General features: G+C 41.1%; 1 protein-coding gene and 1 pseudogene across 2 annotated transcripts in view; both read left to right on the top strand.

Annotated features, from left to right (window-relative positions):
* The window catches only part of RAD51B (RAD51 paralog B), a 539,221-nt gene that overhangs the window by 111,004 nt on the left and 403,403 nt on the right, over window positions 1-24,814 (top strand). The gene's annotated exons all lie outside the window — the stretch shown is intronic.
* Window positions 5,618-6,886, top strand: LOC102244462 (annotated as a pseudogene).

Here is a 24,814-nt window from a genome sequence, read left to right on the forward strand (position 1 = left end):
CCCCCCCGTCTGTGTCCATTGGTCATGCTCATATGCATGCATACAAGTCCTTTGATTGATCTATTGCACCCTCACCCTCTGCCTTCCCTCATAGGTTGGACAGTCTGTTCGATGCTTCTATGACTCTGGTTCTATTTTTGTTCATCAGTTTATTTTGTTCATTAGGTTTCACATATGAGTGAGATCATGTGATACTTGTCTTTCTCTGACTGGTTTATTTCACTTAGCATAATACTCTCCAGGTCCCTCCAAGTTGTCTCAAAGGGTACGAGTTCCTTCTTTTTTACTGCTGCATAGTATTCCATGGTATAAATGTACCACAACTTTTTTATCCACTCATCTACTGATGGACACTTGGGCTGCTTCCAGATCTTAGTTGTAAATTGTGCTTCTATAAACATAGGGGTGCATACATTCTTTCTGATTGGTGTTTTAGATTTCTTAGGATATATTCCTAGAAGTGGGATCCCTGGGTTAAATGGCAGCTCTTTTCACTCTGCTATGTTGCTTAAAAAAAAAAAATCAAAGGAGACTCCTGGGGAAGGTAACATTTGAACTGGCTTTGAAAGAAGAATGAGAGTTTAGTTGGGGTACAGTTGGGGGAAGGGCGTTCTAAGCAGGGGGAACACCATGAATGATGCTATGAATCATGGTTGTACAAGTATATTTGTGTAAAGGACTATGTTCTAGCTTCCAACTCTGAAGGACATAAGCAGAATTTTATAATTTTATAACTAGGGTGTTGTAGACACTCTGGCTGCCAACCTTGTCAGCTGATTTAAAAATATTTAATTTTGTCTGCCTCTGGCCCACATACAATAGACCTAAACTGTCCAACACGGTAGCCAGTAGACACCTGTGGTTACTTAAATTTAAATTAATTAAGATTAAAGTAAAAAATTTTGTCGATGCACTAGCTGCATTATAGGTACGCAGTAGCCACAGGTGCTCAGTGGTTACCATACTGGACAGCATAGACACGGAACATGTCCATCTTTGCAGAATGTTCTACTGGACAGCATTATTATAGTTAACAAATGACTAGATAGAGGACTCTAGCAAAACATTTACATACAAGAAGAGAATAGTGAGGGGGGAAAAAGTTTCCCAAACTAATAATGCTTTAGAAAACAGAGTGGGGAGCAGTTATTGGAAATTCTAATCTAATCAAACTTTAAAAGGCCAGTTAGGCTTTTGTTTTTCTTTATAGATGAAAACTTCAGTTTATTTGACTTGGATAGGGATACAAAGCCAAAAGCTTCATAGTCTTGGCAAATCACTTTATGGATATAGATTAAAAATCATCTAATACGCCGCCTCCCTCCTCCCTTTAGCCTGGCTTGCCAAAACAAATGGTGTCAGCAACTCGGGATAGCCAATCCTTGATCTAGGCTCTCAACCATTTAGGCTGATCATTCATTAAGTAAAGAACTGATTTTACCTAATATGGATCTATAATCATCTTCATAGTTATAGAAGTTTATATCCTGGCTCTTCTCACTTTATAAAAACTTCACATAAATCCTCAAATATCCCCATGGTGGTTGGCTTTATTTCCTCAGACACAGAAATAAGAGTGCAGACTAACTTGTTCAATATCGTATAACCAGGAGGTGGCAGAGCCAATATGCAGTCTCTGATTTTCTGATTCGGAAGTCAGGTGCTCCTCAAATTCTCTTTAAGGATATATCTCTTTAACTAGGATAAAAAGTAATGTAAAACTCTTATGACCAAAAATGAGAAGAGCTTAGATGAAAGGTTGAATGAGTCCTTAGAGAGGTGACTGTTTTGGGGAGCAACAGTTTGACCCTCAAAGTCATTGGAAGTCACCAAAGTCCTCTCCTTAGAGAAGAAAGAGAAGCGTGATGAAAGTAGTCTGTCGACATTTTGGTAATTTATTTGCTCTCCTGAGGAGCAACTGGGTGAGAGATTATGTTTGATGTTGGGAGTCATGAAGTATTACAAACAAAAGATGGTCTATGCTTGGACTTTGTTAATAGAAAGAGATTTAAGGAGGGTAGATTAAGATACATTTTGAAGAAAGAATATACATTATTTGGCAAAAATACCATTATTCCAACTGCCACTCAGATTTAAAATGAAAATGTTGGTCTTCCCAGTTCTACTCAGGATTGTGTCATCCTCTGGACTATAATATCCTGTTGTTTACACATTATTATATTTATTATGGTTAAATTTCATTTTTTAAGTGGATATTATGTCTCTCCTAATAGATTTTGAGCACCTTGAGAGTTGATCTATATTTATATTTTTATAATATAAAGTAGGTTCTCCATAAATGTTTGCTGAACTTCAATTAATCATCTTTAATCATTCTTTCTATCTTATTCTCATACTTAATAAGTTACCAGTTTGCTACTATTTTCAGGCTCCCTCAATCTGTTTACTTGTTTCTAGACTCATTTTCTGCTTACCCTCCCACCATTCTATTCAGCCACCAGGCACCTAATTTGTGGATAATTGAATAGTTTCTCTTTTTATTTTAAACAATTTTTTAAAATAATGTTTTTAAAATTTATTTTTTAGAGAGTGGGGAAGGGAGAGGGAGAGCAAGAGAGAGAGAGAGAGAGAGAGAGAGAGAGAGAGAGAGAGAGAGAAAGAAACATCGATGTGAGAGAGAATCATCCATCGGTTGCCTCTTGTATACATCCCGACCAGGGATTGAACTCGCAAACTGGGTATGTGCCCCTGACCCAGAATCGAACCATGAGTTTTTGGTTCATGGGACAATGCTCAACGAACTGAATCACTCCTGCCAGGGTGATCATTGAATAGGTTCTTAATTTTGTTTTATTATTTTCTCCAGTCCTTCAAACCTCTCCAACCTGTACAAATCATCTAGAATCTTCTTCTTCAAATAATTGTTATTATCATTTTCCTCTTTAAATACTTTTATTTATTGATTTTAGAGAGAGAGAGGAAAGAAGAGAGAGAGAGAAAAATATTGATTTGTTGTTCCACTTATTTATGCATATTTATTGGTTGATTCTTGTATGTGCCCTGACCAAGCATCAAACCCACAACCTTGGTGTGTCGGGACAGTGCTCTAACCAACTGAACTACCCGGCCAGGGCTATCATTTTTCTTTTTTTCATTGGCCTGCCATGATCAACTGAATTAAGTGCAAATCCTTAAATTGGTGTTCAAAGCTCTTTGTATCCTTAGTTGATACCTACCTTTCCACAGCACCAAAGAAGAGTTGTGTTTTTTTTTTTAAGCTTTATTGTTGAGATTATTACAGATGTCTCTCTTTTTTTCCCCATTATCCCTCTCCTCCCTGATCCTGCCCCACCCCAGGCCTTCGCCACCCTATTGTCTGTGTCCATAGGTAATGCATATATGCATATACGATTCATTTAACCTCTTCCTGCCCCCTCCCTTCCCTCTGAAAATTGTCAGTCTGTTTTATTTCTATGCCTCTGATTCTGTTTTATTCACCAGTTCATTCTATTCATTAGATTTCTTATTCATTTATTTTGACTTTTAGATTCTTTCATTTCTTTCATTTGTGACATGTTTCTTTGTCTTCTCATTTTGACTGCTTCCCTGTGTTTGTTTCACCTCTTCCTGCCCCCTCCCTTCCCTCTGAAAATTGTCAGTCTGTTTTATTTCTATGCCTCTGATTCTGTTTTATTCACCAGTTCATTCTATTCATTAGATTTCTTATTCATTTATTTTGACTTTTAGATTCTTTCATTTCTTTCATTTGTGACATGTTTCTTTGTCTTCTCATTTTGACTGCTTCCCTGTGTTTGTTTCTACTATTTGGGAAGAGCTGCTATGTATCCTTGAGTTGGTAGAGTGGCCTTGTGTAGTAGGTGTACTATAGGGCTCAGTGGCTCAGCCTCCCCAGTCACCTGAGCTGGGCACTGTAGATGCACCCCTTTGTGGGCTGTGAGCACAGTCTTGTCTTATATAATAAAAGAGAAACATGCAAATTACCCACCCCCCCACTATGCTCAAGCCACACCCACCAGCCAATCAGGAACAAGTATGCAAATTAACCCAACTAAGATGGCAGTGGCCACGGAGCTGGAGTGAGCAGGAGGCTTGGGTTGCCCCCGGCGATGGAGGAAGCCAAGCTTCCCGCCTGCCCTGGTCGGTCCTGGGCTCTACTCAAGGCTACAAAGTTTCAATTATAGAAGATAAATAAATCCCAGAAAAAAAGAAAAGAAAAAAAGGAGAGGCTGGGAGCTTGGGTTGCTGGGGGACGTGGACAGCCTGAAAACAGCACTCAGCCCCTCACCTAGGCTGGCCACACCCCCATTGGGTGAGGGTCCCCGCTGGCGGGCTTGGCCAGCCTGCAAACAGACATCAGCCCCTCACCCAGGCTGGCCAGGCACCCCAGCGGGACACCCTGATCCGGGACACCCTTCAGGGCAAACCAGCCGGCCCCCATCCGTGCACCAGGCCTCTAACCTATATAATAAAAGGGTAATATGCAAATTGACCCTAACAGCAGAATGACTGGGAATGACTGGTCACTATGACACATACTGACCACCAGGGGGCAGACGCTCAATGCAGGAGCTGCCCCCTGGTGGTCAGTGCAAACCCACAGGGGGAGCTCTGCTCAGCCACAAGCCAGGCTGATGGCTGCCAGCACAGCGGTGGTGGCGGGAGCCTCTCCTGCCTCCTCAGCAGCACTAAGGATGTCCGACTGCAGCTTAGGGGGAGCGGGCCTAAGCCAGCAGGTGGACATCCCCCGAGGGGTCCCAGACTGCGAGAGGGCACAGGCCAGGATGAGGGACCCCCCCCAGTGCACAGATTTTTGTGCACTGGGCTTCTAGTTTAAAATAATGTTTTTATTAGTTGAGACTTGACTGCTGTTGGTGTCACTGGGAGGAATTGACCTCCAGGTCAATTGGCTGTGAGGACCAGCTGCGACTACACTGGGAGAGATGCTGTGCAGGAGACACCCCTATGGAGCAGGACTTGCTTCATTGGGGCTTTGGTGCTCACTGAGTCTACCCCTTGAGTGTGTTGCTTATGGATGTGTAGAGCTGTAATCTGGATGGTGTGACAATGACCACTGGGTACACTGGCTCTTGGGTCTCCGGGGAGGAATACAGTCAGCCACTTCCTGGGGCCACCCAGCAGGAGCTACAGAGAGATCTGAATATTCTTCCTCTTTGTATTCTCTTTGTATTGGGTTTGGAAGTGCCCAGATGAGGTCCAGCTAGGAAGCAAGACAGGCTGGTGCTGGGTCTTAGGCCTTTTATTGATAGATTTGGGGCTCCCTGACACAGTTTCAGCTTGTTTGAGAGCGTTTAGCCTGAGCAAGGACAGGCCATTCATATGCATATGCAAAAGCTGCTGCAGGCGCCAAGCGGAAGCTGCTGGGAGAGGCTGGGAGTGGTGGCCGAGAGCCAGGCAAAGGAGGTGGGGGACTCACACCATGGTGGGGGCGGAGCCTGAGCCATGGAGCCCGTGGGCTAGGGAGCCGGTGCCCCGGGCCACACCGATGTTGAGCTATGCCTCCCCCCACCCTTCCTACCTGGCAGCATTTTCTGAGTGCTGGGCTTGTCTCCCCCAGCTAAACCGTGAGTGCCCCATGGCAGGGACCCACTTCTTTGGCATTCACCGACACTTATGTGCTATGTGCCCAGCTTCCGTGGGAGACACAGATTTTATCTACGGAAAGGGGAAGTGCACTAAGCAAGGTCCACCAGGAGCCCAGGAGATACATTTTGTAGATGAGAAACTTGCGGATCTGGAAGAGGCAAATCCATTCTTCTTTAAAGAGTTTCTGAAAACCAAGAACCTCAGCCTGTTGAAGAGGACACGGACAACAGCAGGCTTCATTCAAAGGAAGCCACGAGGCACTCCCTGGGCCTTGACTGCAGCTCCCCGCCCTCCCAGCCCGTGGGCTTCAGCCTGGAGTTCCAGCAGCCGTTTTTCATAGACCCAATTGGGGCTAGTGACCTGGACGAGGACGAGGATGAGGACGGGTGGAACGGCGCCTACCTGCCATCCACAGTGGAGCAGACCCACTTGAGGGTCTGGACCAGCACTTCTCCCTGCAGCACATATATCTCCTTCTTCTCCAGCCCATCGGAGCTGGCAGGGCCCAAGCCTCTGTCCCTGTGGGCACTGACTGACTCCGACTCCAGAGTCTCTCCTGTGGCAAGTCCCAGTGCAGACTTTGCCGCTCACGGAGAGTGTCTGGGGGACAGGCACCTTCAGACGCTGCAGATCAGTTAGGAAGCACTGAAAGACGAGAACTCGAAGCTCAGGAGGAAGCTGACAGAGGTACAGAGCTTCTTTGAGATGCAAACCGAGATGGTGAGGACACTGGAGCAGAAATTAGAAGCAAAGATGATCAAGGATGAGAGTGACTACCACGACCTGGAATCCGTGGTCCAGCAGGTGGAGCAGAACCTGGAGCTGATGACCAAACATGCAGTAAAGGCAGAAATTCACGTCATGAAACTGAAACAAGTCATAAACTTGCTCCAGGCTCAGGTCTCCAACTTCAAGAGGGAGAATGAGGCCCTGCGCTCGGGTCAGGGCGCCAGCCTGACGGTGGTGAAGCAGAACACGGACGTGGCCCTGCAGAACCTGTGCATGGTCATGAGCAACGCGCACACCTCCAGCAAGCAGCTGGTTTCTGGAGCCGAAACACTGAACCTTGTTGCTGAAATCCTTAAATCCATAGGCAGAATCTCTGAAATCAATGAGGTCGGGGAGGAGGAGTCTTGAGAAACTTCTAGCTCGCAGCTCTGTTTACATCCTGCAGTCACCGCTCACTGGATTTGAAATGCCATTGTGTCTTTAAATATGCAGTCTTCCCAGTAAAGCTGTTTATCACGAGATGCTAATTTCATGACTGAGAACAGTATTATTAGCTCACCTCAGCCAGGAGCAGCGGAACTAGTGAGCGTCACCGAGGTTTCTGTCTTGTTGAATCCTTCCTCCTTGGTGAATCCCTGCATTAAGACCACGATCCACTGGAAGAGGTGTTTATAAAAGCCACCGATGGTTTTAAGTACTGAACATGGAAACAGCAGTTCTGTGATACGAGTCTTCCATTCTTATTCCAGAACATTCATTCTAAGATAAGTTTGATCGATTGTCCTTGATTTCACAAGTAAAGGAAAACAATAAATGAGCTGAAATTCAAATGATTGCATTGGAAAGGGCCTCGTGCCTTTTTGCCTTTGCTCAGTGCCCCTCTGGCTCAGTCTACCCCTTGCAGCCTTCACAGGGGCGGCCCCTGCGACTGGTGGCCTGAGTGTGGGCACCCCATGTGGTTGGATGCTGCTATCCTCCTGCAGGGACCAAGGTTGGCTTGGATTCTACACTGTGAAGCCGTCGAAACGCATCTCTTTAGGGGGCCTCAGGTTTGAAAAAGTGTTTTTGATGGAGGGTTTTGATACATGTTCTAAGCGGCCCTTTGTATAATAAAGTTGAATCCAGAGGACATGCAGAGCCTCCCGGTAGCACGTCTCCCGCTGCCTTTCCAGCCACTTCTGACGGAGGGAGGCATGACATGCACTCAGTGCCTTGTGGCTGTTTTCCTGCAGATGTTATTTTTTAAAATTAATGTTCCCTCCTGTTCAGATTGACAGCTTTCTTAATAAATTTTAAAATGAAAAAAAAAAATAGTTTTTGCAGGCAGCTTGGGTGGGGTTGTAAATTGGATGAGGCAGGGCTTAGGGAATCAACAGGGTGGAGCAAACATAAATGGCTGCCAGTCAGCCCTGCAACCAGGGAGGTCCCAGCATAGAAACAGCCCTGTGAGCACCTCCATCTGGGAGAAAGCTGCCCCCCCAAGTTCCTGCCCTGATGCCAGACAATCCAGTTCCTCCTGATATGTGCCTATGTCCCCTGGAACCTCGCCTGGCACTGGAGCTCAGAGGAAGCAGGACCTTATAAGTTCAGTTCGTGGTGCCGGCCTTTTAAAGGAACAGCTGGGTCTCCAGCAGCCTCTGTGACCCTGAGCCCCAATCCGCACTGGTTTTTACAGCCCATAGTTCTTACTGCCCTGTAGGGATTTCTTTTCCCAGCTCTGGGACCCTGGGCTGGGGGTCTGGTGTGGGGCTGGGACCCCTTGCTCCTCCAGCGGCCTCCACAGAGACAATCTCCCGCCCAATTAAAAAAGCAGCCCATGTGGGTGCCAGACCAGCCTCTTCTGCGCCTCTGCACCTTCAGCCAATCTCAGTGTGCTTCCAACTTCTCTAGTTGTAGGACTTCCATTCAGCCAGCTTTCCAGTGGTTCTGGATGATGGTTGTTCTGTATTTTAATTGTAATTTTGATGTAGTTATGGGAGGCGGTGAGTACAGCTGCCATCTTCCATAGGACCAAAGAAGAGTTTTAAGAAAGTCTGTAGTTCATAAGATTTGCTTATTGATATGTTTAGATGGCTATGAGGTTCAAAAGATTTTAAAGACATATAATAACACGAGATTACTTGAAAACAATACAAACCAATATAGTGTTATCAGGTGCTTGACGATGTAACTAGTCCAGAGAGTCTATAGAACAGCGGTTCTCAACCTGTGGGTCGCGACCCCTTTAGGGGTCGAACGACCCTTTCACAGGGGTCGCCTAAGACCATTGGAAAACACATATATAATTACATATTGTTTTTGTGATTAATCACTATGCTTTAATTATGTTCAATTTGTAACAATGAAAATACATCCTGCATATCAGATATTTACATTACGATTCATAACAGTAGCAAAATTACAGTTATGAAGTAGCAATGAAAGTAATTTTATGGTTGGGGGTCACCACAACATGAGGAACTGTACTAAAGGGTCACGGCATTAGGAAGGTTGAGAACCACGGCTATAGAAGGTCATTGAAAGCTTATGTCATCAGACATGCAGCTTCATTGGAGAAACTGATAGTTGTTTGGGATCCTGTAACACATCCATGTTATTTACTCAGACCAAGTCTCCCTTATTTTTCTAATACAAATATGTAAGGTTTTAGAGTAACGGGGTCTGTTTTGTCAGTATAAAAATATTTCCTGTGTCAGAATTCAGAGATACTTATAAATAGATACTCCTGCTTAAATGTCATTCTTTTAAATTTTATTGGATCTCTTCCCAGTACTTGGAAAATGTATATACCTGAGCTGTTTCTTCTGATCAGCTTCTACTGTGGACACTTAGTTTGAAGTCATATTGGAGTAATTTGAGGAAAAGTGGAATTTGGCAGATATTATTGCATTTGAGTAGCCATCATAAAATTTAGGTTTTAAACAGGGTATGGCATTGTTTAAGCTCAACTTATGATAAATAGAGTTTGTCAATTATGTAGTAATATAAGTTCAAAAGTGCTATTTTTATAGGTGATAGACTTTTCTCTATGGTTAACTGCTCTGTTTTGTTTGTACTTAATACAAAGAAATTTATATTGTTTTGTCTCTTGGAAGTAAGAAATTTAGAGAGTCATATGTCAGATGCCTTGAAATAATACTTATAAATTTTCAGGGATTTCCAAAAACAGAGGATGTAAAGTGGCTAGCTGTGCCTTTTTAGTGATTGCGTTGGTTACTTTTCTCGATGACTGTTCTAGCTAATTAATTTAGCAAGGCAACTCATTTCATTAACATGATATGGCTAATAGCTTAGCTACTAGTAATCAATTCATATCTATTCTCAGTCCGTAAAGAGGGCTGTCTATAAACCTATACTTATTATTCCTTACTTAAGCTTTATTTACTTTTGTATTCCTAAGAAAAATGAATAAAACACTTTATATATATGAGTTCATTTCCTCACTCCAATACTCATTCCAATTTCTAAGGGCCTTCTGATTTATAGGCTCTCAAAAATCTTTCCTCTTCCAATTTGAATTTAAGTAATTAGCTTCTTCCTAATTTGGAACCTCAATTTGAAAACTTGTGTGTTTGATTTGGCATTAGGGTGGGCATCTTATTCTTAAATAAGATCATGTAACTTCAGTTTTCGATGATCACAGACATGTTTGCCAAGCAGCATCTTTATAGCTTTGAGGAAACTGGAAAGTAAAATGTCTCTACTAAGATTGTGATTCTCCTCGACAGTCACTTTAACTAGTTAGGTATGGCTGTACCAATTTCAGTTTAAACAACTGGACTCTGAACCTGCTTTTGTTCTGATTAAGAAGCTTATTTATATATTTGGGAATACAGAGGCACAACCTGTTAACAGCTGTAAATTTGGTTGATTAAGCTGTGTGTGAACAAATTTATAGACAAAGAAGAATATGTGATAAAGACTATATATAGCCTCCAAAGACTAAAATATTTATTATCTGGGCCTTTAAGAAAAAGTTTGCCAACTCCTGGTTTATATTAGCAATAGTCATAATGATGATCCATTACAAGGATTCAAAGAGTGCCATCTGAATCAACAAAGCAAGATGAAAGTATGTTTTTTATAGCTTTAGTCTTGGGATATTTTATTTCTGATTTGCATAGGAGGTATAAATTAGAGATGATACAGTATCCTTATAGGATTTTTAGGAGTGTTAAGTCATGGCTCTTTACAGTACTTTACACATGGAGGACAGTAACAATTATTGCTGCTGTTATAAAAATATGTGTATTCTTGACAGTTGTTTCTACTTTGTTTTATGAGTCTCTATTTGTTTTATCTCTGCTCTTTTTGCATAACATTTAATTTTATAATAGACTGAGAAAAATGCTTCTCAGAATGATAGTTTGCAGCCTCTTTATTGCATTTGGAATTAAAGAGAGAATGAAGGAAAAATTACATAAAAGTGGAAGACAACAAGCTGGGGGTTGGATTATAAAATAATTAACAGGGTTATGTGCTCTCGAGGGTGGTTTCTCTTCTGAGGGATTTGAAAAGAGGCATTTTAAAAGTGTGTTAACCTAAGTGCACAGAAACAATGGACAGGGCTTGCTTAAGGCAAAGGTCAACCTTTTACTAAAAAAGTTAATTTGTCTGGAGCGTGACAACCCACCAAGGAATTTATGATCAGATCACCCTGTGAAGTTACTTTCCATAAACCCCTTTTCTGTCCACACCACTTTAAAATCTTTTTTTACTTTAGCTGAAAGGCAAATCTTAAGTGTAGCAGTTTTATATTGTAGGATATCAATGGCAGTGTAACAAATTATCCTAAAATTTAGTGGCATAAAACAATCAGTTATTATGTTTACAGATTCTGTGGATCAGGCATTTGGACAGGGCACAGACAGGATGGCTTCTCTTTGTTCCACAGTGTCTGAAGCTGGAAAGCTAAAAGGCTGGGAGCTGGACTATCGGAAGGCTCATTCATTCATATGTTTGGCAGTTGTTGTTGGTTGTTGGCTAGGAAAACTCTAGTTTCTCTCCACATGTGTCTGTCCTTGTGATCTCTCCAAATGGACTAATTTGGGCTTCTTTAAGTGGTGTCTGGGTTCTTCAGAGTATGCATGCCAAAAAGAGAGCCAGGCAGAGCTGTATTCTTCCTATGACATAGCCTTGGAAATCCCAGAGCAACATTTCTATCCTCTCTGTTGATCAAGGACAAGAAGTCACATATCCATCTAGGTTCAGGGGAGAAAAATGGACTCTATCTTTTGATGGGGAGGAGCAAGGTTCTGGAAGAGCATGTTCAATCAGAAATATGCCTGAGGACATTTTTGGAAATTCAATTTACCACAATTATATCACTTAATTTAATTAATAATTATACATATATGCACTTAATCTATATGCCAGTTATTCCAAGTACTTTACAAATATTGATTTATTTAGTCCATAACAGTCTTACTTAACAGATGAACAAACTGAATCAGGATATGGGATTAACTGGAATACAATTTTCTCTGACCTTGAAGGATAACAAATAAGTTATTGTGATTTTTTTTAACCTTGCATAGTATTTATTTAAACATTTAAAAATATTTCAAATGCATATTTATTTATTTTTGTATTAGTTTGATTTGAGAGGTGTGGCTTCTAAGAAGTAGTTTTTTAAAAAGTCTTTATTGTTGAGATTATTACAGATGTCTCTCTTTTTCCCCCGTTACCCCTCTTCACCTGGTTCCCACTCCACCCCAGGCCTTTGCCACCCTATTGTCTGTCCATAGGTAATGCATATCTACATATATAAAAGCCTAAGCAACCATTGCAAATGAACGACTGGAATGACCAGTCGTTATGGCACGCACTGACCACCAGGGGGCAGATGCTCAACGCAGGAGCTGCCTCCTGGTGGTAGGTGCGCTCCCACAGCGGGAGCGGCGCTCAGCTGACTGACATGTTCTGGCAGCCCACCAGCCCAGCAGCAGCCACTCGCTCCCGCAATAGCCCTACAGGTCCAATCTCCGGAAAATGGGCCAGGCACCAACGGACCAGTGCTGCCTGCACAATCCCGACAGCACTGCCAGCCTCCTGGAAGTCGGCCTAGGGCACCACGGCCACTTCCCCTCCCTAGACGCTTTGCAAGGAAGAAACAATATAAAAGCAGCTGTCAGGTGGCTCCTGGCAACCGGCACGAACATCAGCAGGAGGGATCTGGATCCCAGGCCGGCAAGGGCATCCCACCACCCACCTGGAAGGCTGATCACATCCCGACTCCTCACCCGCCCTGGGAACCCCACCCAGGCACGAATTCGTGCACCGGGCCTCTAGTATGCATATAAGATCTTTGTTTAATCTCTTCCCGTCCCCCAACCCCCCTTCCTCTGAGAATCGTCAGTCTGTTCTATTTCCATGCCTCTGATTCTATTTTATTTATCAGTTTATTCTGTTCATCAGATTCCTTATTCGTTTATTTTAACTTTTAGATTCAATTATTGATAGATATGTACTTGTTGACATTTTGTTATTCATATTTTTTATCTTTTCTTCTTCTTTCTCTTCTTAAAGAATACCCTTTAGCATTTCATATAATACTGGTTTGGTGGTGATGAACTCCTTTAGCTTTTTCTTGTCTGTGAAGCTCTTTATCTGACCTTCAGTTCTAAATGATAGCTTTGCTGGGTAGAGTAATCTTGGTTGTAGGTCCTTGCTATTCATCACTTTGAATATTTCTTGCCACTACCATCTGGCCTGCATAGTTTCTGTTGAGAAATCAGCTGACAGTCGTATGGGCATTCCCTTGTAGGTAACTAACTTCTTTTCTCTTGCTGCTTTTAAGATTCTCTCTTTGCTTTAGCCCTAGGCATTTTAATTATGATGTGTCTTGGTGTGGTCCTCTTTGGGTTCCTCTTATTTGGGACTCTCTATGCTTCCTGGACTTGTAAGTCTATTTCTTTCACCAGGCAGGGGAAGTTTTTTGTCAATATTTTTTCAAATATGTTTTCAATATCTTGCTCTCTCTCTTCTTCTGGCACCCCCATAATTCAGATGTTGGTACGCTTGAAGTTGTCCCAAAGGATCCATACACTACCTTCATATTTTTGGATTCTTTTTTCTTTTTGCTCTTCTGGTTGGGTGTTTTTTGCTTCCTCATATTTCAAATCGTTGATTTGATTCTCAGAATCCCCTACTCTACTGTTAAATCTTGTTATATTATTCTTTATTTCAGTCAGTTTATGCTTAATTTCTGATTGGTCTTTTTCCATATTTTTTGGAGGTTTCTAAAAGATTTGTGAGTAACCTTATAACAGTGATTTTGAACTCTATATCCAGTAGTTTGTTTTCTTCCATTTCTTTCATTTGTGACATGCCTCTCTGTCTATGCATTTTGGCTGCTTCCCTGTGTTTGTTTCTATGTATTGGGTAGAGCTGCTATGTCTCCTTGAGTTGGTAGAGTGGCCTTGTGTAGTAGGTATTCTATAGAGCCCAGTGGCTTAGCCTCCCCAGTCATCTGAGCTGAGCAATCTAGGTGTGTCCCTTTGTGGGCTGTAAGCACAGTCTTGTTATAGTTGAGACTTGATTGCTGTTGGTGTCACTGTGGGGAATTGACCTCCAGGCCAATTGGCTGTGAGGACCAGCGGTGACTATAGTGGGAGAACTGCTGTGCAGGAGACACCTCTATGGAGCAGGACTTGCTTCCGTGGGGCTTTGGTGCTGAGTCTTCCCCTTGAGTGTATCACTTATGGATGTGTAGAGTTGTAATCTGGTATGGTCTGACACTGACCACTGGGTATACTGCCTCTTGGGTCTCCAGGGAGGAATACAGTCAGCCACTGCCTGATCAGCTCCAGCAGCAGTTACAGAGAGATCTGGAGATTCCTCCTCTTTGTATTGGGGTTAGAAGTGCCCAGATGAGGCCCAGTTGTGAAGCAAGGCAGGCTGGTGCTGGTGCTAGGTCTTGGGCCTTTTATTGATCGGTTTGGGGCTCCCTGACCCAGTTGCAGCTTGTTTCAAAGCTTTTACCCTGAACAAGGACAGGCCTTTCATATGCAAAAGCTGTTGCAGGCAGTGTGGGTGGGGTTGTAAATTGGAGGAGGTGGGGTCTTAGGGAATCACCTGGGTGGAACAAACATAAATGGCTGCCAGTCAGCCCTGAAACCAGGGAGGTCTCAGCATAGGAACAATGATCCCTGTGAGCATGATGGCCTGGGAGAAAGCTGCCCCCATGTTCCTGCCGTGATGCCAGACAATCCAGTTCCTCCTCGTATGTGTCTGTGTTTTCCAGAGCCTTGCACTGGTGCTGAAGCTCAGAGGAAGCAGGATCTTGTAAGTTCAGTTTGTGGTGTCGGCCTTTTAAAGGAACAGCTAGGTCTCCAGCAACCTCTGTGTCTTTGAGCCCCAATACACACTGGTTTTTACAGCCCGTAGTTCTTACTGCCCATAGGGACTTCTTTTCTTATCTCTGGAACCCTGGGCTGGGGGGTCTGCTGTGGGGCTGGGACTCCTTTCTCCTCCGAGCGGCCTCTGCAGAAATGATCTCCCTTCCAATTAAAAAAGTGGCACACATGGTTGTTGAACCACCCCATTCCGTGCCTCTGCACCTCCTACCAATCTCAGTGTGCTTTCTTCTTTATTTCTCTAGTTGTAGGACTTCCATTCAGCCAACTTTCCAGTGGTTCTGGATGATGGTTGTTCTATATTTTAGCTGTAATTTTGATGTGGTTGTGGGAGGCAGCAAGTACAGGTATTTAGCTTCGCCGCCATCTTCAAATCTCTCTAATAAGTAGTTTTTTAAATGAGTGCAGCAGTCAGGCCTCCAAGATCCCATCCTTATGTACCCTTAGAGCTGGGTTATGGTGAATGAGTTGGAATTTGTTCATGAAGCAGTGCTCAAATGAGTCAATAAGTTATGAATACTGTTCTGTTTGACAACAATCTTGTACTAACTTACCAAATTTAATTGATAAATTTATTCTATGTCCTTTTAGGAAAACAAATACAGTATCTTGGCCTTGCTGTGATAATCTTACCTAATGGCTATCTTTTCCTTCATTGATATTGAAATGAACAGTATGAATCCTTGTTGTACATATTTCAAGCCCTGTTTTGTTTTGTTTTTTACATCCATTGATTCTACCTTGGAGATCTAGCAGTCTCTGATTAAGTTGCTTAGAGGCTTTTCACCTTTGTTTGTCCCTCAGAACGTAGTGGTGCTATTTTAAGGTTGCGCCAAAGTGACTTTCACCCTGGTACATTTGTGACACAATTACTATATCTCCTAGTCTCTACTACATATATAAATATATAACAAGCATAAAGTATACAGATAAGAAGAGGGTATCCTTATTAGATGATCAAAACTCAATGGAGTGTCTAACATTCTTTTGGAATATTTACGTATTTTTCTTTCTAATTGGAAAATAGGGATAGTCTTACTTAAAACAGATACTTGATTAGGAGTACATGTAGAAATTTTCATAATCAAAACCATATCTGAGCTAACTTATTTTATATTTTTAAATTTAGAGATCTAAGAGAGAGACCTACACTATACTGAATATGAATGAACTGATTATATTGATTGAAATTAAACTTTGAAGGCTTTATAATAATGTGGGAAAATGCCATATGTTTAAGTGGGGAACAAAAGGAAAAGATAGAATATCTAATTCATATGAAATGATAAAAAATTTAAAAATATATAGAAATATGCTAATTAGAGGGGAAACGTCAGGGTTTGGAGAAGGTGAAGGTATAGCTGTGTTCTTTTCTTTGTCCTCTTTATCATTTTCCAAGTTTCCAGTAATGAATGTATTTTATATTTATAATGAAAAAATACTATTTTTGTCACAAAGTCAAAGTATAATTAATAGTTCTAATTTTTTTGTTGAATTAAAAGGCATTATTAAACTAGATCTTTTCTGTTTAGAAGTTATATGTTTTCTTCTAACAACCAATACAATATACAAATTGAATTTGCTTTTTATAGAATAATATTGGATTTATTCCCCCCATAGGCTATCATAGATTTCCATGGCAGAGTTTGAATTTTTATAAAAGCATCCTACATTAAAATTTTTATATGTTTTTATTGATTTCAGAGTGCGAAAGGGAGAGGGAGAGAGAGATAGAAACATCTATGGGAGAGAAACATTGATCATGCTCCTGCATGCCTCCAACATGCTCCCTACTGGGGATTGATCCCACAACCTGGGCATGTGCCCTTACCAGGAATGGACCTGGGGACCTTCTGGTGCATGGGATGACGCTCACCCAACTGAGCCACCCTAGCCAGGCCTACATTAAAGTTTTTTAAGCTCCAGAATTATCCATTTAAAAAACTGCTTAGTAACCCTACCAGTGTGTGTACGAACAAGTTCACTGCCTCTAGCCTCCAGCATACTTCGCACACACATCAGGCAGCACTCCCGGGAGAAGCCCTTCAAATGCAAACACTGTGGCAAATCATTTGTGTACCACGCAGCCCAGGACAGCCATGTCCGCTGCTCACACAAGGAGGGCCAGGGCCGCTCTTGTGGCAGCTGCAGGAAAACCTTCCCCGATAAAGACGCCCTGTGCTCCCACACGAAACTTCATGAAGACTCCTAGCCCTCAGAGAGGTTGAGGACAAGGAGGAAACTAAGGACTTGGGTTCTGCCTTTATTTTTCTTATGTATGTGTGTGTCGTGTGAACAAATGATGGTTCTACTGAGAGAAGAAACAGAAAAATGGAACTGACCGATAAGCTGCAATGACCAGATTTATCAACTGTGGTTTTAACAGATTTTGAAGAAATGTTTTTCGTCATTTCCAATAAGAATGAAATTTTGGTGAATTTACCGATAAATAGTGAAAGCTGTCTGTTAATAGTTCTTGAGCATCCTGGAAAATAAAAAACCCGGAGGGGGGGCATATTGAATTTCTGGGGTGAAAGAGAAGCCTTTTCTTGCGCCCCCAATTGTAATATGGCTGTGGACATCACCTATTAAGTTTCTTCACTGAATAAATTCTTTGAAAATTCACTAAAATAATAAAAATAAAAAAAACAAACTACTTAGTAGTTCAGTACCTATCATTTTAAGAAAATCAAAGATATATTGTTCCAAAATAGAGGCTGGGTCCTCTGTGTCCCACAGTCCTGTCTAATCCATTCATTGTTAAAATTTTATTTGACCATTTATAGCTCTTCTTACTTTTGTGAAGAGATTTTTCAGACCGTTTCAAATTATCTTCAAATTCAAGCAGATTATCTAATTTCACACACTGCCAGAAAAGAGTTTTAAATTTTTTCTGTACTTTTTAAGTCAATAACTGGTTAACTTTAGTAGACAATTTAGGAAAGCTAAGCTTCTGTGTAATTTCCTCCCCTCCCCCCTAAAGATGTGATGAGACAAAACACCTATGGCACACCTTATAGAAGGAAATGCTTTCTTGGTGACTTTTAGAAGGTACTAATTTAAATGTCAAAGTAAGTTCTTTTAAGGTTTTTATCTTTAATTCAAGGTTGTAATGTCTCTTACCACTTCATTTACTTAGTTTGGATGGGTTTCAACAAGGATTTGGTTTAAAAGTAATTTTCTATATGTTTACACAGGAGAAATTGAAGCATTTCATAATCTCTTGAACTCAGCAATCTCTCCCCCCAATTACTTCTTATTATTTCTGTGGTTTTCTCATGTACTGTTATTAACTGTTTGAATTATTCACTTGTTTATTTGTCTGGATCTTCTCTCTAAAATACCATAAACTCCTTGAAGCACAGACTGTGTGTGCTATGAGGTATATAATGTGTAGTAAATTTTAAGTAAGACCGGGTTCAGAGTCTGACTTTCACTTACCAGCTATGGGACCTTGGGTAATTATTCTTCTGGCCTCAGGCCTCTTATCTATGAAATGAATATAGTAATCTCTAACTTGTGGGGTTACTGAGGAGATCAGTGATAAAATACGTAACATTCCTGCCTATAGTAGGCCTTCAATACATAATTAGTTATGTATTCAGCAATAATTGAGTGAATGACGTATATCAGTATGCTTGGGCTGCTAGCAAAAATATCATAGGCTGGGTACTTAAGCAACAGAAATTAATTTTCTCACAGTTCAGGAGGCTTAGAAGTCCAAAATCAAGATGCTAGCTAATTTATTTCCCCTTCCTGGATTGCATATGGCCAGCTTCTCACTGTGTCCTCCTCACATGGTGGGAGGAGAGAGAGAAGTAGCATCAAGCTTTTTGGTGTCTCTTCTTATGGGCACTAATTCTGTCATGAGGGCCCCACCCTCATAACCTAATTTAAACTTAATTACCTCTCAAAGGCCTCATCTTTAAATACTATCACCGTGGGGGTTAGGACGTCAACACATACATTTTGAAGAGACATGATTAAGTCTATAGAAGACTGCTTCAGGGAAATCTTGATTACTAAAACAGCTATTAAAAACACACACAAAATTTAATCATAATCAAAATAGTTTAGAGAAATTGACCATCAGATTATAAAGAAGCCTTGTAAGGAAACTGAAAAATAGCAAATAAAGAGATGGGCGCAAACTCTATAAAGTATTGATTCAGTGGAGAAAAGAGTGTCAGAAAATTGGCATGGTTGACAGTGGCAGATTCTATAGGGAAGTCAAGTGAAAGATGGTTGAGAATTGGTCATCTTTGAATTTGGTCATGATTATTATTTACCAGTTTCTCTGGGTATTTTTTATTTTATTTTTAAAATTGATTTGAGAGAGAGAGGAAGAAGAAAAAGAGAGAGAGAAAGAGAGAGAGAGAGAGATTTGTTGTTCCACTTACTGGTATTTATGTATTCATTGATTACGTTTTGTATGTGCCTTGACCAGAGATTGAACCTGCAACCTTGGTATATCAGGACAGTGCTCTAACCAACTGGCCAGGATCTCTATTGGTATTTTTTAATGATCATTGTTGATAAAGGTATAGGGCTGAATATAAGACATGCTGGAAGGAAAACTGTTTAAAAGGTAATTGCATCAGTTAACATATAACAAAAAAAGAGAGATCTATCTTACTGCTTGCTCCCTGCTTCCTCATTCCTGGCATCTTGCCTCCTGGTTCAAGCCACAGAGATCATAGCTGGCCAGAAGGAGAGAAGAACAAGAAGAGTATGCCCCTCCCCTTTCAGAGCACCTCCAGGAAGTGGCACATAGCACTTCCTCTTTGGTTAAAATTGAGTTACATGGCCACAACTAACTGCAAGAGTAGCAATCAGGAAATACTGTCTTTTGGTTGGTATTATCATGTATCCAGCTAAGAATTGGGGTTGTTATTACTAGGAAGACGAGGAAAATGGGCAATGAGGACAGTTAGCTATTGTGCTGCAGTAATCATTTTTATTTTGAAGTATTGCAATGTTTATTAGGCAGTTGATAATTGTTGGCTTTTTCTGTTTTTCATTCTAAACAACAGAAAATTTTAGTTGCTTCAGATCACTCATGGAATACATTTTAGTTACTAGTCTGGATCGACAGAAGGTGATGAGTGTGGCCTCTACCCCTGTTTTGCTTTTCTTTCTCAATATTTAAACTTTCAATGTCCTTTCAAAATCATTTAAAATTATTATTTTACAATTACACTAGAATGCATTTTCTTTTAGAAAAAAATCAGAAAATATAGAGGACTAAAAAGTAGAAAAGTAAAACTACCTATAATTTTACTATCCACTATTAGCATTTCTGGTATATGCCTGTTGAGACTTTCTCTCCTTTCATGTCAGAATTCATTGTTTTCATGTAGTGGGTACAGAGATTACATTTGGGAAGATGAAAAAGTTTGGAGATAGATGGTGCGATGGTTGCACATCAATGTGAATGTTTCATGCTACTGAACCGTATACTTGAAAATGGCTAAAATGGTAAATTTTACATTATGCATATTTTACCGTGATAAAAAAATTTATTATTTGCAGAAATGAGATCATATTCAACATCTTATTTTATAACCTGCATTTTATACTCAACAATGAAAGAGAACCCCTTTCCCCATAAATAAATATGTTTTGCACTGTGATTTTTGTGGCCAAATATTTATTTTATCCTTTGGATGTGCCACCTTTTATTGAGGGCAGTGTTAAAGCAAATAAAAAGGAGTATTAGCCCTTTCCTTTCTAAGTGGATTCACAGAGAGCTTTGTGATGCATGGCAGAGGACTGGGGAAATAACCAGATGGTGGAAACTGAAAACCCCCCTGGGTCCTTAAACTGTGTCTGCCTTGTTCGAATGACTCTCTAAATAAACTGCTTTACTGTTCTGATGTCAACATGGCAGCTTCGCTTTTTTTTTTTTTTTTTTTTAGCCAAGTATAATTTTTTTTATTTGTCTAAAAGGATGTTTATTCCAGACCACTGGTTCTCTTGGATTTCTTCCCTACTAAGTTAATGTCATATTAGAGGAATCACGGCAAAAGAGAAGCATAGATGGAGAACATCCCACCTTGAGAAATGGTTCCTTCACACAAGGATCAGATGCCAGTGATGGCAGGCTCGTCTGAAATTTCAGCATCGGTAATACACTCTTAGGAGGAGAGTTTCCTCCCGAAAAGGTCTGGCTCTCCCGGGAAGCCATTGCCCCTGTAGCCTTTCTGAGGGGATGCTCATCACTTTCCTCACCTTCACTGTCACAGGATCGTTGTCCTCCTCGGTCCCCTACCACTTACAGACCACCGTCTCTCTGCCTGCTGTGAAACATTCTGCTTCTTTGAGTATACTTTTGCTACTTAGCTAAACCAACTGTTATTTCTTTTCTGTGCTGTCATGTCCCCTACTTCATTCTTTGTCTTCTTATACAGTAGTCCCTCCTTATCCATGGGGGATATATTCCAAGATCCCCAATAGATTCCGGAAACTGCAGATAGTTCCAAACCCTATATATACTATGTTTTCGTGCTATATGTATATATCTATGATAAAGTTTAATTTATAAATTAGGCACAGTAAGAGATTAACAAAAATAACTAATCATAAAAGTAGAACAATCATAACAATGTACTGTGATAAAAGTTGTATAAATGCGGTCTCTCTCTTAAAATAACTTATTGTACTGTACTTACTCTTTTTCTTGTGATGATGTAATCAACCCGATGAGATGAAGTTAGATAAATGACATAGGCATTGTGACTCCGCAGGTTACTATAAGGGTTACTTAACACAAGCACCGTGATATCATGACAGTTGGCCTGCCAATTGGGGTGGCTATTAAGTGACTAAGGGGCAGATAGCATATATAGCATGGCTATGACGGACAAAGGGATGACTCATACCCCAGGTAGATGGAGCGGAATGGCTTGAGATGTCATCGTACTACTCAGAATGGTGCACAATTTAAAGCTTAAACTTATGAATTGCTTATTTCTGAAAATTTCCATTTAATATTTTCAGGCCATAGTTAACTGGGGGATAACTAAAACCCCAGAAACCAAACAGTGGATAAGGGAAGGACTACTATACTTGTACTGCCATTTCTCCCATTCTTCTTCTTTTACTACCCTGGTCTTTCCATTAAAAAAAAAAATCACATCTTTGAAACCCTTTTCTTCCATGCCACTTCCTTACGCTCTTTTTACCTCTCTTCTGAAATTCAGATGTTTTCCTCTTTGGCCAGAATTTCTTTATCTTTCCAGTATTATCTTCAGCCTTATACCATAATCCCAATTGCCTAAAATAGGACCCAATAGGTAGTGGGCACTCAGAAAATTTTGTTCAGTGAATGAATGATAATTTCAGTATTTTCTACTCTTCTCAAATATCTTACTCATTAATTCTGTCTTGATACTTGGCAAATGACTAGTTTTAGGTCAATAGAAAGATAGAAATCTTTAGATGGAAAACTCCTTCCTCCTCTGCCATCAAAAGTGTAAATCTCCCCATGTGGTTATTTGTCCTCTGTCCCTTCTGTTATGAAAATAGATTTTCCTTCATTTCTTAAAGTCCCATCCTTTTCCACCATTGAGGGATCTTGATTTCACTCTAATCCATCTCCCAAATCCTGTATGTAGTCTAGTGATTATGAGCATTGGGCTTTGTAATCAGAGATACTTAGATTCAAATTTGAGGTCTGTCTCTGTGAAATCTTGGGTATGTTATATAATCTCTCTCAGTCTCTGTTTCCTTGTGAGTTTGTTTGGAATAAACATACCAATGTCATAAGGTTGTTGTGAAGATTAAAAGAGATAATATTTTTTCCCTGGCTGGAGTGGCTCAGTTGGTTGAGCGTGGTTGAGCGTTGTCCCATGCACCAAAAGGTCACCAGTTGGATTCCTGGTCAGGGCACATGCCTAGGTTTTGGGTTCGGTCCCTAGTTGGGTGCTGTACAGGAGGCAACTGATCAATATTTCTCTCATCAATGTCTCTCTCTCTCTCTCTCTCTCTCTCTCTCTGTCTCTGTCTCTCTCTCCCCTTTCTCTTTCAAAAACCAATGCAAACATAGTAAAAGGGCAGGAGCAGGGTGGAGTGAGGCAAAGTGTGTGTGTCGGGGGGGAAATTAGGGAACATCTATAATAGAGTCAACAATAAAAACTTTTTTTTAAAATTAGAAAAAAAGGTAATATCTTTAAAGTGCTAAGCTCTGCCCTAGCCGGTTTGGCTCGGTGGATAGAGCGTCGGCCTGCGGACTGAAGGGTCCCAGGTTCGATTCTGGTCAAGGGCACATGCCTGGGTTGTGGGCTCGATCCCCAGTGGGGGGCGTGCAGGAGGCAACCAATCAATGATTCTCTCTCATCATTGATATTTCTCTCTCTCTCTCTCCCTCTTCCTTCATCTCTGAAATCAATAAAAATATATTTTAAAAAAATAAATAAAGTGCTAAGCTCTGTGGCCGGTACAAAGCACTCAGAAATAAAGGCCCTTGTATTATTATTATTGTTATTATTATTATTACTACTACTTCCCTTTCTACTGGCTCCTAAGCTTATTAAGTTTATCTTTAAAAATTGTTCTAGTTCGCCCTGCTGGTGTGGCACAGAGATTGAGTGTCGACCTATGAACCAGGAGGTCACGGTTCAATTCCCAGACAGGGCACATGCCCGGTTTGGGGGCTTGATCCTCAATGGGGGACATGCAGGAGGCAACCAATAAATGATTCTCTCTTATCATTGATCTCTCTCTCTCTCTCTCTCTCTCTCCCTTCGTCTCTGAAATCAATAAAAAATATTTTTTAAGAAGTGTTATACTTCAACTGCATATTTAGCACTCAATCTTTTTCTTCCCCATCACATCTATTCTCTACTTTTTACCTCCTGCTCACTTTGGAAGCCACTTCAGTCTGGCTTCCCAAGCATTTCGAATTTTATTCCCAATTGTGATCTCATTACTTCCCCTCCCTCCCTCTCCAAGCTTCTGCCTGCAGTGACTTCATCTCCCAGTGGTTCCAGTCAGAAACCTGGAAGATACCCTTGTCTCCTTCTTCTCCTTCCCTCCCTCTATTCCATTACGAAGCAGAATTCTGATAATTTTGCCTCCTAAATATTTCCTGAATTTTTCTATATCTCTTTTACTGTAGAAGCCACCATTCCAGTCCAAGGAGCTATCATTTCTCACCGAGTGGTGACAGTAGCTGCTGCCATTTACTCCTGCACCGCACTAGTCCATATCCTACACTGTACAGATCCACTGCAAAGCTGGTGGTGTTATTCCCCTTTCTGAACATCGCAGGGGCTTCTTATTGTCCTCGAGGCAGAGACCCTTTTGAGCAGGTCCTGCTTATCTCTTCAGCTCTGTCTTGCACCACTGTTCCTCTTGTCCATGCCCTCACCTTGTTGAAGTTAATTTTTTTTGCATTTTGTTCAACTGTCTCTTAACTCTGAGCTATCTCACATACATGTTCCTCTGCCTCTTTTATCATCTCTTTAAAAAAATTTTTTTAAAATTGATTTCAGAGAGGAAGAGAGAGGGAGAGAGTCAGAAACATCAATGATGAGAGAATCATCGATTAGCTGCCTCCTGCACCTTCCACCCCCACCAGGGATCGAGCCCGCAACCCCAGCATGTGCCATGACAGGGAATCAAACTATGAGCTCCTGGTTCATGGGTTGATTCTCAACCACTGAGCAACACTGTCCAGTCTCATCATCTCTTTTTGTCTAATTCCTGCATAGCCTTCTGGTCTCAACCTAAACTTTGCTTTTTCAAATAGGTCTTCCTGCCGCCTCGGCATCCTTGTGGTCTGTTCCATGTGACCCATCATCTTAGTGTTTGTTACATGTTATGGTTCTCTGGCTCCTGGCAAGATCCCTGATGGCAGAGCCATGCTCTTTTGTTCATCAATGTATTTTGTAGTAGACACTCAGGAACATTTTGTTAATTATTGTTGTTAAATAATTAATTCAGCGAAGAGAAAAGCCATCCTATATCACATTTGTTAGGGTTTAGAGCTACATATGGTATTCCTGTGTTTAGCTTTGAATATTTCTTTAAACATAAGTAAATGTGGAAAATAATAAGCCTGCATCAACACATGCTCTTATTTTTCTGTCCTTGCACATTCTTACTTTAAAGTCTTTTAGTATTTGTTTTTATTCTGTACT

Source organism: Myotis brandtii, unplaced genomic scaffold, assembly GCF_000412655.1.
Source record: "Myotis brandtii unplaced genomic scaffold, ASM41265v1 scaffold536, whole genome shotgun sequence".
In the NCBI taxonomy this organism is placed as follows: Eukaryota; Metazoa; Chordata; class Mammalia; order Chiroptera; family Vespertilionidae; genus Myotis; species Myotis brandtii.